The sequence below is a fragment of the Oryctolagus cuniculus genome, chromosome 8, assembly GCF_964237555.1.
Source record: "Oryctolagus cuniculus chromosome 8, mOryCun1.1, whole genome shotgun sequence".
Taxonomy (NCBI): Eukaryota; Metazoa; Chordata; class Mammalia; order Lagomorpha; family Leporidae; genus Oryctolagus; species Oryctolagus cuniculus.
In genome coordinates, this window is record NC_091439.1 from 68,220,430 (window position 1) to 68,234,145 (window position 13,716).

Here is a 13,716-nt window from a genome sequence, read left to right on the forward strand (position 1 = left end):
GCTGTCAGAACTTATCAACAATAAACATCTCTGTTCAGAATTTTATGCTTCATAGGTAAAAAATAGTTTGGGCAACCATATACTAACAAATAAGTTATTTTAAATTATGAAATAATTGATCAATATTTGTATCTGCTCTGCTTTTGAATTCTCATATAGAAATATAAAAAGTAGATAGACCCTCCTGGTTCCACTCCAAGCATGTATACTTATACAGAGATTAGAATGAGAATGATGTTTCTGGATTTATCCAGCATTATAGACATCTTGGATACATACAGGTATGCAGCTTTTATATATATATGTAATATTATGTATCTATTATACATATGTATATATAATTTCCCTATATGGGAACTCTGGGAAAGTGCTAATGTTAGAAAACTCTATTTAACTATATACAATCCAGATATTGATTATATAAAACTAATAATCAGATTTCTGGTTATACTCCTATGGAACTCTTTGAAACAATCAACAATTCATATGAATCTCTCTGTAGATTTAAAATCAATGTTAAATATAATTTAAAATGCATTATTTATGAATAATAATAAAATAGAAATAGATTACAAGTTCTATGAATATGTGGTGGCTAATATATATCTCAAAGTTAGTATGTTCACACCTAAGCTCTTGGTCATCTAACCCAAACTTGGTCTTTTTAGAAATTCCATCTAGGTTAAGAATACTGCATTATATTATATTATATTATATTATATTATATTATATATATACTGAATTATATCTTTGGCATATGAAATTTTGAATTGTCCTTGAGACCTAAATTTTTTTCAATTCTACTTTCAAATCAGTTCAAAATCTGACCTCTTCTTGCCACCTCAGCATTGCAGGTTTTGTAGTAATTATCAAAAAAGATTGAGGCATTCTATCAGCAATATATAGAAAGGTCAATCAGAAATATTATATGTAGTCATCAAGTTGCAGATTAACTTTGTCTATTCTACCATTTGAGTTTCTTAATTTTCATCAAATATAATAATTTATTATATTTCCATTTGCATTTGTTTTGCTTATGCAGATAATAGATGAGAATATTTTTGTAAGATGGATGGAGAGGGACCGGCACTGCGGGTTATCACCCTGGCCTGAAGTGCCAGCATCCCATATGGGTGCCGGTTCTAGTCCCAGTTGCTCCACTTCCCATCCAGCTCTCTGCTATGGCCTGAGAAAGCAGTAGAAAATGGCTCGAGTTCTTTGGCACCTGCACCCATGTGGGAGACACGGAAGAAGCTCCTGGCTCCTGGTTTCAGATTGGCACAGCTCCGGCCATTGCAGCCAGTTGGAGAGTGAACCATCAGATGGAAGACTCTCTCTCCCTCTCTCTCTCTCTCTGCCTCTCCTCTCTGTGTAACTCTGACTTTCAAATAAATAAATAAATCTTTGAAAAAAAAGATGGATGGAGAAATGTTTAGGGTAATGAGTTGCTTGGGAACCAAGTGGAGGTGAGACTTTCATTTGGAATGTACAACTTCTGGTACCTTTTGAATTTTATACCAAGTGACTGCATTATCAACTTTTTTAAATTTTCATTTTCTTTATTTGACAGAGTTAGACAATGAGACAGAGAGAAAGGTCTTCCTTCTGTTGTTTCACTCCCTAAATGGCCACTATGGCCAGCACTGTGCCAATCCAAAGCCAGGAGCTAGGTGCTTCTTCCTGGTCTCCCATGCGGGTGCAGGGGCCCAAGCACCTGGGCAATCCTCCACTGCCCTCACAGGCTACAGCAGAGAGCTGGACTGAAAGAGGAGCAGCCGGGACTAGAACTGGCGCCCATATGGACTGCTGGCGCCGCAGGTGGAGGATTAACCAAGTGAGCCATGGCGCCGGCCAGAATTATCAACTTTTAGAAATAAAATTTTAGAAAACTGTAATTATCCAAGAAAATATTTTGCTTGTTTTTGTCTCAGATATGTCTTTACTATATGGTACCTTTGAAACATAAGCATCTGAAGACAGCATCCCATTTTCACAAAAAAAAATTAAAAATACAATTTAACATTATGTATTAGAGATAAAACTACACAATGAACATTTTATATTGCTATCTTATGTAGTTGTTAGAAAATGAAGAGGAATTATTTAGGCCATTGTGGTAACTAATATACAGAGTACAGAAAATTTAATATATATGAGCAAAATAGCAAAAAGTCTTTTTAAAATGATTTATTTATTTGAAGGAGTCATAGAGAGGGACACACACACACTTGAGAATGGGGGGGGGGTGGAGAGAGAGGGAGAGAGAGAGAGATTTCCATCTGCTGGTTCACTCCCCTGGTGGCTTCAACATCCAGAGATGGGCCAGGTCAAAGCCAGAGCTGGGAGCTTCTTCCAGGTCTCCCACATGTATAGCAGGGATCCAAGCACTTGGGTCATCTTCTGCTGCCTTTCCCAGGCCCTTAGCAGGAAGCTGAATCTGAAGCAGAGCAGCTGAGACACAAACTACCACCCATACAGAATGCAAGCACTGCAAGCAGCAACTTTACCCTCTACACTACAACACCAGCCTGCAAAATTGACATTTTCAAACTTGATTATTGTTTATAGTGAAGGAGGGTAGAGTAGGAGATATCATTATGCATTTAACACAGTAGATATGAAATATATTAAATGTGTTCCCTTTATATAAGTAAAAATGTTTAAAGTGGAATGTATATTTCGTATATAAAAGGGAAACATCATAACACCCATTAAATTAATAATGGGTCAGATGATGTTTCAGGGAAAATAATAGAAATTATATCTCTAGAGGCAATTGTAATTGAAATGGACAAAGTGCTAGAAATATCCTTTAGGACATAATTCTACTATCTGCAGCAAAATACATTGCTTCAGAGAATGGCTTCTTTCTTCTTCCTCAATGATCCAGTACTATGATTATGAGCAGTAATTAACTTTAAAACAACAGGGCAATTGGATAGAAAGCACAAAACCTAACAATGTTGGATAATTAAAGAGAATGAAACAGGAAATATCCACTGGGGACATAAAATGTGCCACTCTAGCCAAGCTATTAACTACTGCATTAGAGCCCCTAAATCATATTCACTTTTTGCCTTCAATGGCTTAGGTCAAACTGGATCATTCCACTAACAGAGCCAAAAGAGCTTATGTTTGACTGGTTTATGCCAAAGACAAAGAGATCTTAAGACACACTACAAGGAAAATGTTACGATTAAGAAGGTGTATGCTTTTCTCCCTTAGTGTAACAGGACAAAATATAATTTAATTCTGGAATTTTTTTTTTTATTGTAAGAGATACAACTCATCATTTAGCTCAGTTCACTTTACATCATAGATTGCATTTCATTACAGTTAGAGGGAGAGAAAGGTGAGGCCTTCCAGGCATGATTAACAGCCATTTCAGAAAGGAGTAATATTGCATCAGAATTCTTAAAGTGTTTGAATGTAGAACATAGAGGTGCAGAAGTTGAGACTTTATGTTGCTGTTACTACATATTGTACAACAAATGTTTACAGAATCCACAGAAAACTTCTTTTTGAAACTCAGTGAAGAGATAGAAGATGTAATCAATGCTTGCATTGAATGCCAATGGGAGACAGTGAAAATAGCAGTAAATACTAATGTGTTACTACTGTGTATTTCAGGATTATTGAGCTATGTATACATTAAGGCCACCTTCTCATGGTAGAGATTTCCTGCATGAGAAAAATCAGTGATCTTGTTTTCATTCAGAAGAAAACAATGGTGAGTTCAGTTTTTCTGTTGTATCTTTTACATTTCAGTGTCATAGGTAATATAGATACTATGGTATCTTTCAGTCAGAAATGCTGCTTTGGAATACAGGTGAAACAAATAACATGCTTTAGTGTAATAAGGAGATAGAGTAGTTATATGCAAATGTAAAGGATAGATTAGGCATTGATGAACAATGACAAAGTGATGCATTAACATGGCAGTGATTGGATAACAATCAATATTTTTGTGATGGAGTTTATTGTAGCTATTAGGACATCTGGAATTAGAATCAAAATTTTAGGTTTGCATCATTTCTGAATTTGGAAATTAAGGAAATCATTAAACATCTGGGGATCTCTGTTTATGAGGCCATTAGGAATAATATTAGTGATAATTCTTATATAGATGCTATAGAAACTAAAGTAACGGACAGAATCTGGCATAAAATAAGTGCTCAATAAATCACAGCCAATCTTCTTTGTAAATTTTGGTAAGTTAAGCTTAATTTATAAATGTAATTGTTAATACACTCTGATTCTTTTGATGGTTAACAACTTAAACAAAGATTATTAATCAAGGATTAGCCCAGCAATGTATAAGGCCAGTGTAAGTTCGTCTTCCGGAGAGAGCTCATTGTGCTGCATAAAGAACAGCTCTATCTCTAGCTTGACAGTAAGTTGATTTACTTTTTCCCATCACACTTTTTGCATACCTTTGTGGTTCTACTTTGTAGGTTGCATCCTACAACCATCTGGAGCCCTTAGCTATTCCCTTGAGACAGTGGTTGGAGAAGGAACAGTGGTTATATCTCTGGCTATGACTGTTGCTGCTTTCATTTTTGAGCAAGTGGCTTTTTTATACCCTGATTTCAATACTCTAAAATGAGGATAGGAACAGTACCAAACTCAAGGGATACTTGAGAAGTAAGTGAGCTGTTGCTTGTAAAAGTAACTTAGAAATGGCTCATCACTTAAAGAACTCTGTATAAATGCTAGCTATCTTTCATAGTGTTTCCTAGGCAGGTGGCTTTTGTCAAATATTGAAAAATAAATTAGAATATTAGATGGCCAACAGACACATGAAAAAAAATGTTCAAGATCACTAGCCATCAGAGAAATGCAAATCAAAGCCACATTGAGGTTTCACCTCACCCCAGTTAGAATGGCTTTCATATAGAAATCAACAAACATCAAATGCTGGTGAGGGTATGGGCAAAAGGTACCCTAATCCACTGTTGGTGGTAATGTAAACTGGTAAAACCACTATGGAAATCAGTTTGGAGATACCTCAGAAATCTGAATATAGCCCTACCATAAGACCCAGCCATCCCACTCCTGGGAATTTCCCAAGGGAAATGCAATCAGCAAATAAAGAATTATCTGCACCCTAAGTTTATTGCAACTCAATTCACAATAACTAAGACATGAAATCAATCATCCAAGCAACTGAAGACTGTCTAAAAATATTATGGGTTTTGGTTGGCACCGCGGCTCAATAGGCTAATCCTCTGCCTAGCGGCGCCAGCACACTGGGTTCTAGTCCCAGGCCCTGCACCGGCATGGGAGACCAGGAGAAGCACCTGGCTCCTCGTTTGGGATCAGCACAATTTGCTGGCTGCAGCGCGCCGGCCACGGCAGCCATTGGAGGGTGAACCAATGGCAAAGGAAGACCTTTCTGTCTCTGTCTCTCTCTCACTGTCTACTCTGCCTGTCAAAAAAAAATTATAGGTTTTGTACTCTATCGAAAACTACACAGTGATTTAAAAAAATTAAATCCAGTCATTTTCAGCAAAATGGATGAATCTGGAAAATATCATATTTAGTGAAATAAACCAGTCCCCAAAGGACAAATACCATGTTCTCCCTGAGCTGTGATAACTAATAGAGCCCCTAACAGGAAATCTTTAGAAGTGAAATTGACACTTTCAAAAGCAATGACTTGAACAACCCTTGTCTTGACTGTCCAGGAACAGTTTTATTTATTTTTTTTCCTTTGTTAATGGAGAATGGGACTGGGAGTGGGAGAGGGAGGACGAAGTGGGGTGGAAGGGCAGGTATGATGGGAAGAATCATTATATTCTTAAAGTTGTACTTATGAAATTTGTACTCATTAAATAAATGGCTTCTTTGAGAAAAAAGAATATCTAAAAGAATCTTGAAACTCAGTTCAAGTTCTTAATATGCTGAATCAATATGATTAATGAATTCAATTCTTAATAATAAAATAGAGTACATTTCATTTAAAATATACTGTTAGATCAGTACCATGTAAACTCAACTATGGCTGCATAGTCTATTTGGTTTTAGAGTTTATGATGTGTATTTTCCACCACTCTGTAAACCCAAGTTGTAACCTTTCAATAATTGATCATTTACAAAGTAGCTGTTGAACTGAGCTATAACTTCTTTGTTTAAAAAATAAATTAAATACAATAAATACTATTATATATTTTTATATAACAAAGGTTCATTAAGATATAATTAATTTAGTTAGCATCTGAACTTTTTAATCAAGTCTTTTTAACCATTTATGATTGTGTTACATATAAGCAACTATTCTCTTAAAAAATTGAAAAAATCCATTTAATCTAAATAAATATGGTATGTTTTAAGAATAATTTTGGTTGCCTAGTCATTCTTTCTCTACACAGTTTTTTATATAATTATTGCATTCATCTTGCTAGTTCTTATATATTAATAATTCAAACATCCTAGAAAAACAGAAACAAAATTCCTCTGTATATTGCTCTATGAAATAACAATGTATAATTTTTAAAAGGACGTGCACATTTAAAGAAATCAACATCTTCAGAAGATTTAGCCCAAATTTGATATAAATTCATTTAGAGTTTTCACAGAAAATCATAACAAACAACAAAACTTATAGCCATCATAGCTAAAGAATTGGATTATTAACTTCTAGTTTAATGGGGCAGAATTAACTATCATAATGTACTGTAAATAATGAAAATAGACTCAACTTTACCTTAATAATTTTAACCGTGTATTTAAATATTTTTATTATCCTTCCAATATATTTTATCTTTCCTTATGACATTTTCAGAACATGGGAATCTATTTTAATAGAGAAAAAAATAAGAGTAGGAATAAGAGAGGGAGGAGGAAATTTGTAACTGTAGAGCTGTATATTTCTGCATACATTCCTGTAGACTTCTAAAGGTACAGTTTAAAAATTTGTCATGGGACTCCAAATCTCATTAAACTTGGTGATAAAAATGCCATCTTAGTTGTTAAATTGATTATATTAAGTGTTAAAGTGAACATATAGATAGAATTAAGTGTTAAAGAGATTATATAAATAGGATCAAGTGCCTGGTAATAATGATAGCTAGAATGAAAATGGAGAGAATGTCCAACATGGGAAGCAGTCCACACAGCAGACTCATAGAATGTCAATCACTTTAAGTAACACTCTAACCTCAAATCAGCCCTTAAGTTTTCCTGATCTGGCCGAAAAGCCCATGAGAACATTTCAGGCAAGGAAAGCCAAGACACTGTGGCACAAAAATGTTCTACATGAAGGATGTCTGCAAGTGAGACCCCAGTGGAAATAAGTGGCCATCAAAGAACGATGTACTTTTCTCTGAAGGGAGGAGAGAACTTCTATTTTGCTTATGGCCTTGTCCAAATACTGATGGAGTTTGTGGACTCAAAAGGCTTCCTTAGCCTAGGCAGCTCGTTTCAAGAGCCTTGGGTCACTGATGTAATATATAAGAGTGTTAATTGTTAAATTAACAATAGGAGTCATTGTGCACTAATTCCCCATGCAGGACCTTTGTCCTGAATGAGTTGTATTGAGAGTTAACTGTAAAACCAGTTCCCAAATAGTTTGTGTGTGTGTATGCGTGTATGTACTAAATTCGAAATCTTTACTTAGAATAGAGTTAGTCTTCTGTGTACAAAACTAATTGAATATGAATCTTAAAGGATAATGGAACTGGTAAGGGGAGAGGGAGGAAAGGATGTGGTGGGAGTGTGTGTGGGAGGGCTGATATGGTGAGAAGAATAACTATATTCCTAAAGTTGTACTTATGAAATTTATATTCCTTAAAAATAAATTAGAAAATTAAATTAAATGAGTAACTATAAATTTTGAAGCCAGACAGAACACTAAAACTTGGAGTATTTTTGTATTATAGAATTATAGGTGGCTTTCATTTGATTTTTATGTTCGATTAGTTTAACATTCTATAGTGAATGTAGAATGTGTTTGTTATATATTATAATATTGTTTCACTGAATCAGCATAAATATATGTTTATGGCATACCTATCTATGAATTTTAGAGTGTATGAAGTATTTTAATTATGTTACATTCAGATTATATATGATTTTAATTTAATTTAATTATATTTTTCTGTGCATTATGTTTTTAATTCTCTCCAGTGATAATTTATTAACTACTGACATCTTCTAATCTGATTATTTCTTATAGCCCTTGCCTATATGCTTGCTGAACTATAAGCATTTTACTTGTTGAATGCTTCATTTAGTAGATCATTAAGCCTTTGAACAAAGTGTCTATTAAAAATGTTACCTCAAAAATTATATCAGAAAGGAAGGAGGGCTAGAAGGTGGGAAGAAGTCTTATATTCTTAGAGTTTTATCTATGAACTCCATTGAATTTGTTCTCTTTCTATTAATATCACATTAACATGAGATTTGATGAGAAAAATATTGTGCTAAAATAACTGACATTTAGAATAGGTAACATCAAACCAAACACTTTTTCCATAAATGAGAGAGCTAGTGGGAGACAAAGAGAACAAATCAAAGAAACCACAGATCAAAATGCCTCATTAGAGGGGTCCGGCAAGATGGCGGAATAGGAAGGGAGCACACTGATAGTCTGGGGAGAGATAGTTTAATAAAAGTGGAGATACTGCAGGTTCAAGGAAGAGTAGGGGAGGAAACAGCAGAAGAAACTCTTCCGGAACGCGTGACTCACAGCGGACCTGCGTGGAGAGTGTGGGAGCCCACAGTTCGGGACATCAGCGGCAGACTCAACACACCAGCGCTGGAACGCGAGGTGAGCCGAACCTCAATAGCCCGAGACACCGGCAGGCAAGCGGAGAGAGGAGACTAGAGGGAACGACCCCCGGCGGGGGAAGTTCACAAGGCTAACTGGAAGAGAGAGAGAGAGAGAAAAAAGGGTGACTAGTACGGACACGGGTTTCTCTCTCTCCGCTCACCTCTCAAGGGCGAGCAAGACAAAGAGCAGGCGCCATCTTGGACATACGTCATAAGCAGAGCGACCTCAGGTCTGCACCGGCCCTGAGCCTAGCAGAAAAACCTGACTCTGGGCGGGGCGAATTAACAGGAGATTAGGAGCTAGTAAATTTGTGGTGCTACTGAACTGAGACTGTGAAAAAAGAGACGGTGGGGGAGAGAACTCATGGAATTCACGTGAGCACTCTCCAGAGACGCTACAATTCCGTAACTTTGGCAACCCAGTGGGAGGCTGAAGGAGAATTTGAGAATTTGAGCCCACTCTGAGGGCCGAACAGATTCCCTGTGGGGATCTTGGGAAAGAGCTTCCGATCTCTGGCTCCTGTGGGTATATCATTTGCCTGCTAACTACCTCCAACTTCGTTCAGCTGTGCGGAATTACTTCCCTTTTGAATCAAAAAAAAAAAAAAAAAAGAGAGAGAGAGAGAGATTTACCACGCCTAACCTGGGAGTGTCACCTTTGGCACACCAAACAGAGCTCTCAGGCCACACCCATCTCAAGCCCTAAGGCTCCATCAAAAACAGATAGTCCACTTAATCTAGAGTCATAGTATAACAAGAAAAAGCACCACAGTGAAGAAACCAAATATCTCCAATATGCCAAATAACAAACGCAAAAACCGAGGTAATAAAAACAAGGAAGTCACCATGACGGCCTCAAATGAAAAAGACACCCCAATTCAAGATTATGAAGATGATGACATAGAAGAAATGCAAGAAGCAGATCTCAAAAAATTGATAAGAACATTAAGAAGTTCTCAAAAACAAATTCTGGAACTACACAAATCCTTACTGGACAAGATAGAAAATCTCTCTCGTGAAAATGAAATATTAAGGAGGAATCAAAATGAAACGAAACAACTAGTACAACAGGAAACTGTGATAGTGACTGAAGTGAAGAATTCAATAGATCAAATGAAAAACACAATAGAGAGCCTTACAAACAGAATGGGTGAAGCAGAAGAGAGAATATCGGACTTAGAAGACAGAGAACAGGAAAGGATACAGTCAGACCAAAGAAAAGAAGAGGAAATTAGAAATCTGAAACATATTGTCGGGAATCTTCAGGATACTATTAAAAAACCCAACATTCGGGTTCTAGGAGTTCCTGAAGGCATGGAGAGGGAGAAAGGATTAGAAGGCCTCTTTAGTGAGATATTAGCAGAAAATTTCCCAGGTTTGGAGAAGGACAGAGAAATCCTAGTACAGGAAGCCCACAGAACCCCTAATAAACACGACCAAAAGAGATCCTCACCACGACACGTTGTAATTAAACTCTCCACAGTGAAACATAAAGAAAAGATCCTAAAATGTGCAAGAGAGAAACGTCAGATTACTCTCAGAGGATCTCCAATCAGACTCACAGCTGACTTCTCATCAGAAACTCTAAAAGCTAGGAGGGAATGGCGAGATATAGCCCAGGTACTAAGAGAGAACAACTGCCAGCCCAGAATATTATATCCTGCAAAGCTATCATTTGTGAATGAAGGTGAAATAAAGACTTTTCATTGCAAACAGAAATTGAAAGAATTTGTTGCCACTCGTCCAGCCCTCCAAAAGATGCTTAAAGATGTGTTACACACAGAAACACAGAAACACGGTCATCAATATGAAAGAAGGTAAAGGAAGGAAACCAAGGAAGGAAACCTCACAGCAAAAGATCACAGGGAATTCAAAGCATATATTAGAACTTATCTTTGGCAAATGGCAGGGCAAAGTTACCACTTATCATTAGTCACTTTGAACGTGAATGGCCTGAACTGTCCAGTTAAAAGACACCAATTGGCTGATTGGGTTAAGGAACAAAACCCATCTATTTGCTGCTTACAAGAAACACATCTTTCCAACAAAGATCCATACAGACTGAAAGTGAAAGGCTGGAAAAAGATATACCATGCCAACAGAAATGAAAAAAGAGCGGGCGTAGCCATCTTAATATCGGACAACATAAACTTTACCACAAAAACTGTTAAGAGAGACAAAGAGGGACACTATATCATGATTAAGGGATCAATTCAACAGGAAGATATAACAATTATCAATGTATATGCACCTAACTACAGGGCGCCAGTTTATCTAAAAGATTTATTAACGGACTTAAAGGGAGACTTAGACCCCAATACAGTAGTACTGGGGGACTTCAATACTCCACTCTCAGAAATAGATCATCCGGTCAGAAGATCAACAAGGATACAGTAGATTTAAACGACACTATAGCCCAAATGGATCTAACAGATATATACAGAACTTTCAATCCTACAGCTAAAGATTTTACATTCTTCTCAGCAGTACATGGAAGCTTCTCTAGGATTGACCACATACTAGGCCATAAAGCAAGCCTCAGCAAATTCAAAAGAATTAGAATCATACCATGCAGCTTCTCAGACCATAAAGGAATGAAGTTGGAAATTACCAACTCAGGAATCCCTAGAGCATACGCAAACACATGGAGATTGAACAACATGCTCCTGAATGAACAATGGGTCATAGAAGAAATCAAAAGAGAAATCAAAAACTTTCTGGAAGTAAATGAGGATAACAGCACAACATACCAAAACTTATGGGACACAGCAAAAGCAGTATTAAGAGGAAAGTTTATATCAATAGGTGCCTACATCAAGAAATTGGAAAGACACCAAATAGATGAGCTTTCAATTCACCTCAAGGATCTAGAAAACCTACAGCAAACCAGACCCAAATCTAGTAGGAGAAGAGAAATAATTAAAATCAGAGAAGAAATCAACAGGATTGAATCAAGAAAAACATTACAAAAAATCAGCCAAATGAAGAGCTGGTTTTTTGAAAAAATAAACAAAATTGACACCCCATTGGCCCAACTAACTAAAAAAAGAAGAGAAAAGACCCAAATCAATAAAATCAGAGATGAAAAAGGAAATGTAACAACAGACACCACAGAAATAAAAAGAATCATCAGAAATTACTACAGGGACTTGTATGCCAGCAAACAGGGAAACCTATCAGAAATGGATAGATTCCTGGACACATGCAACCTACCTAAATTGAACCAGGAAGACATCGAAAACCTAAACAGACCCATAACTGAGACAGAAATTGAAACAGTAATAAAGGCCCTCCCAACAAAGAAAAGCCCAGGACCAGATGGATTCACTGCTGAATTCTACCAGACGTTTAAAGAAGAACTAACTCCAATTCTTCTCAAACTATTCAGAACAATCGAAGAAGAGGGAGTCCTCCCAAATTCTTTCTATGAAGCCAGCATCACCTTAATTCCTAAGCCGGAAAAAGATGCAGCACTGAAAGAGAATTACAGACCAATATCCCTGATGAACATAGATGCAAAAATCCTCAATAAAATTCTCGCCAATAGAATGCAACAACACATCAGAAAGATCATCCACCCAGACCAAGTGGGATTTATCCCTGGTATGCAGGGATGGTTTAATGTGCGCAAGACAATCAATGTGATACACCACATTAACAGACTGCAGAAGAAAAACCATATGATTCTCTCAATAGATGCCGAGAAAGCATTTGATAAAATACAACACCCGTTCATGATGAAAACTCTAAGCAAACTGGGTTTGGAAGGAACATTCCTCAATACAATCAAAGCAATCTATGAAAAACCCACAGCCAACATCCTATTGAATGGGGAAAAGTTGGAAGCATTTCCACTGAGATCTGGAACCAGACAGGGATGCCCACTCTCACCACTGCTATTCAATATAGTTCTGGAGGTTCTAGCCAGAGCTATTAGGCAAGAAAAAGAAATTAAAGGGATACAAATTGGGAAGGAAGAACTCAAACTATCCCTCTTTGCAGATGACATGATTCTGTATTTAGGGGACCCAAAGAACTCTACTAAGAGACTATTGGAACTCATAGAAGAGTTTGGCAAAGTAGCAGGGTATAAAATCAATGCACAAAAATCAACAGCCTTTGTATACACAGACAATGCCATGGCTGAGGAAGAACTTCTAAGATCAATCCCATTCACAATAGCTACAAAAACAATCAAATACCTTGGAATAAACTTAACCAAAGACGTTAAAGATCTCTACGATGAAAATTACAAAACCTTAAAGAAAGAAATAGAAGAGGATACCAAGAAATGGAAAAATCTTCCATGCTCATGGATTGGAAGAATCAATATCATCAAAATGTCCATTCTCCCAAAAGCAATTTACAGATTCAATGCAATACCAATCAAGATACCGAAGACCTTCTTCTCAGATCTGGAAAAAATGGTGCTGAAATTTATATGGAGGCACAAGAGACCTCGAATAGCTAAAGCAATCTTGTACAACAAAAACAAAGCTGGAGGCATCACAATACCAGATTTCAGGACATACTACAGGGCAGTTGTAATTAAAACAACATGGTACTGGTACAGAAACAGATGGATAGACCAATGGAACAGAATTGAAACACCAGAAATCAACCCAAACATCTACAGCCAACTTATATTTGATCAAGGATCTAAAACTAATTCCTGGAGCAAGGACAGTCTATTCAATAAATGGTGCTGGGAAAATTGGATTTCCACGTGCAGAAGCATGAAGCAAGACCCCTACCTTACACCTTACACAAAAATCCACTCCACATGGATTAAAGACCTAAATCTACGACCTGACACCATCAAGTTACTAGAGAACATTGGAGAAACCCTTCAAGATATTGGCACAGGCAAAGAATTTCTGGAAAAGACCCGGGAGGCACAGGCAGTCAAAGCCAAAATCAACTATTGGGATTGCATCAAATTGA

At 36.8% G+C, this 13,716-nt stretch overlaps 1 long non-coding RNA gene across 4 annotated transcripts in view; it reads left to right on the forward strand.

The window, feature by feature from the left end:
- The window catches only part of LOC103350750 (uncharacterized), a 56,428-nt gene that overhangs the window by 32,170 nt on the left and 10,542 nt on the right, over positions 1-13,716 (forward strand). For all 4 annotated transcript variants that reach the window (XR_011378050.1, XR_011378051.1, XR_011378049.1 and 1 more), the window contains 2 exons: positions 160-281; positions 3,631-3,730. This is a non-coding gene — a long non-coding RNA (uncharacterized lncRNA). The remainder of the gene's footprint in view (positions 1-159; positions 282-3,630; positions 3,731-13,716) is intronic.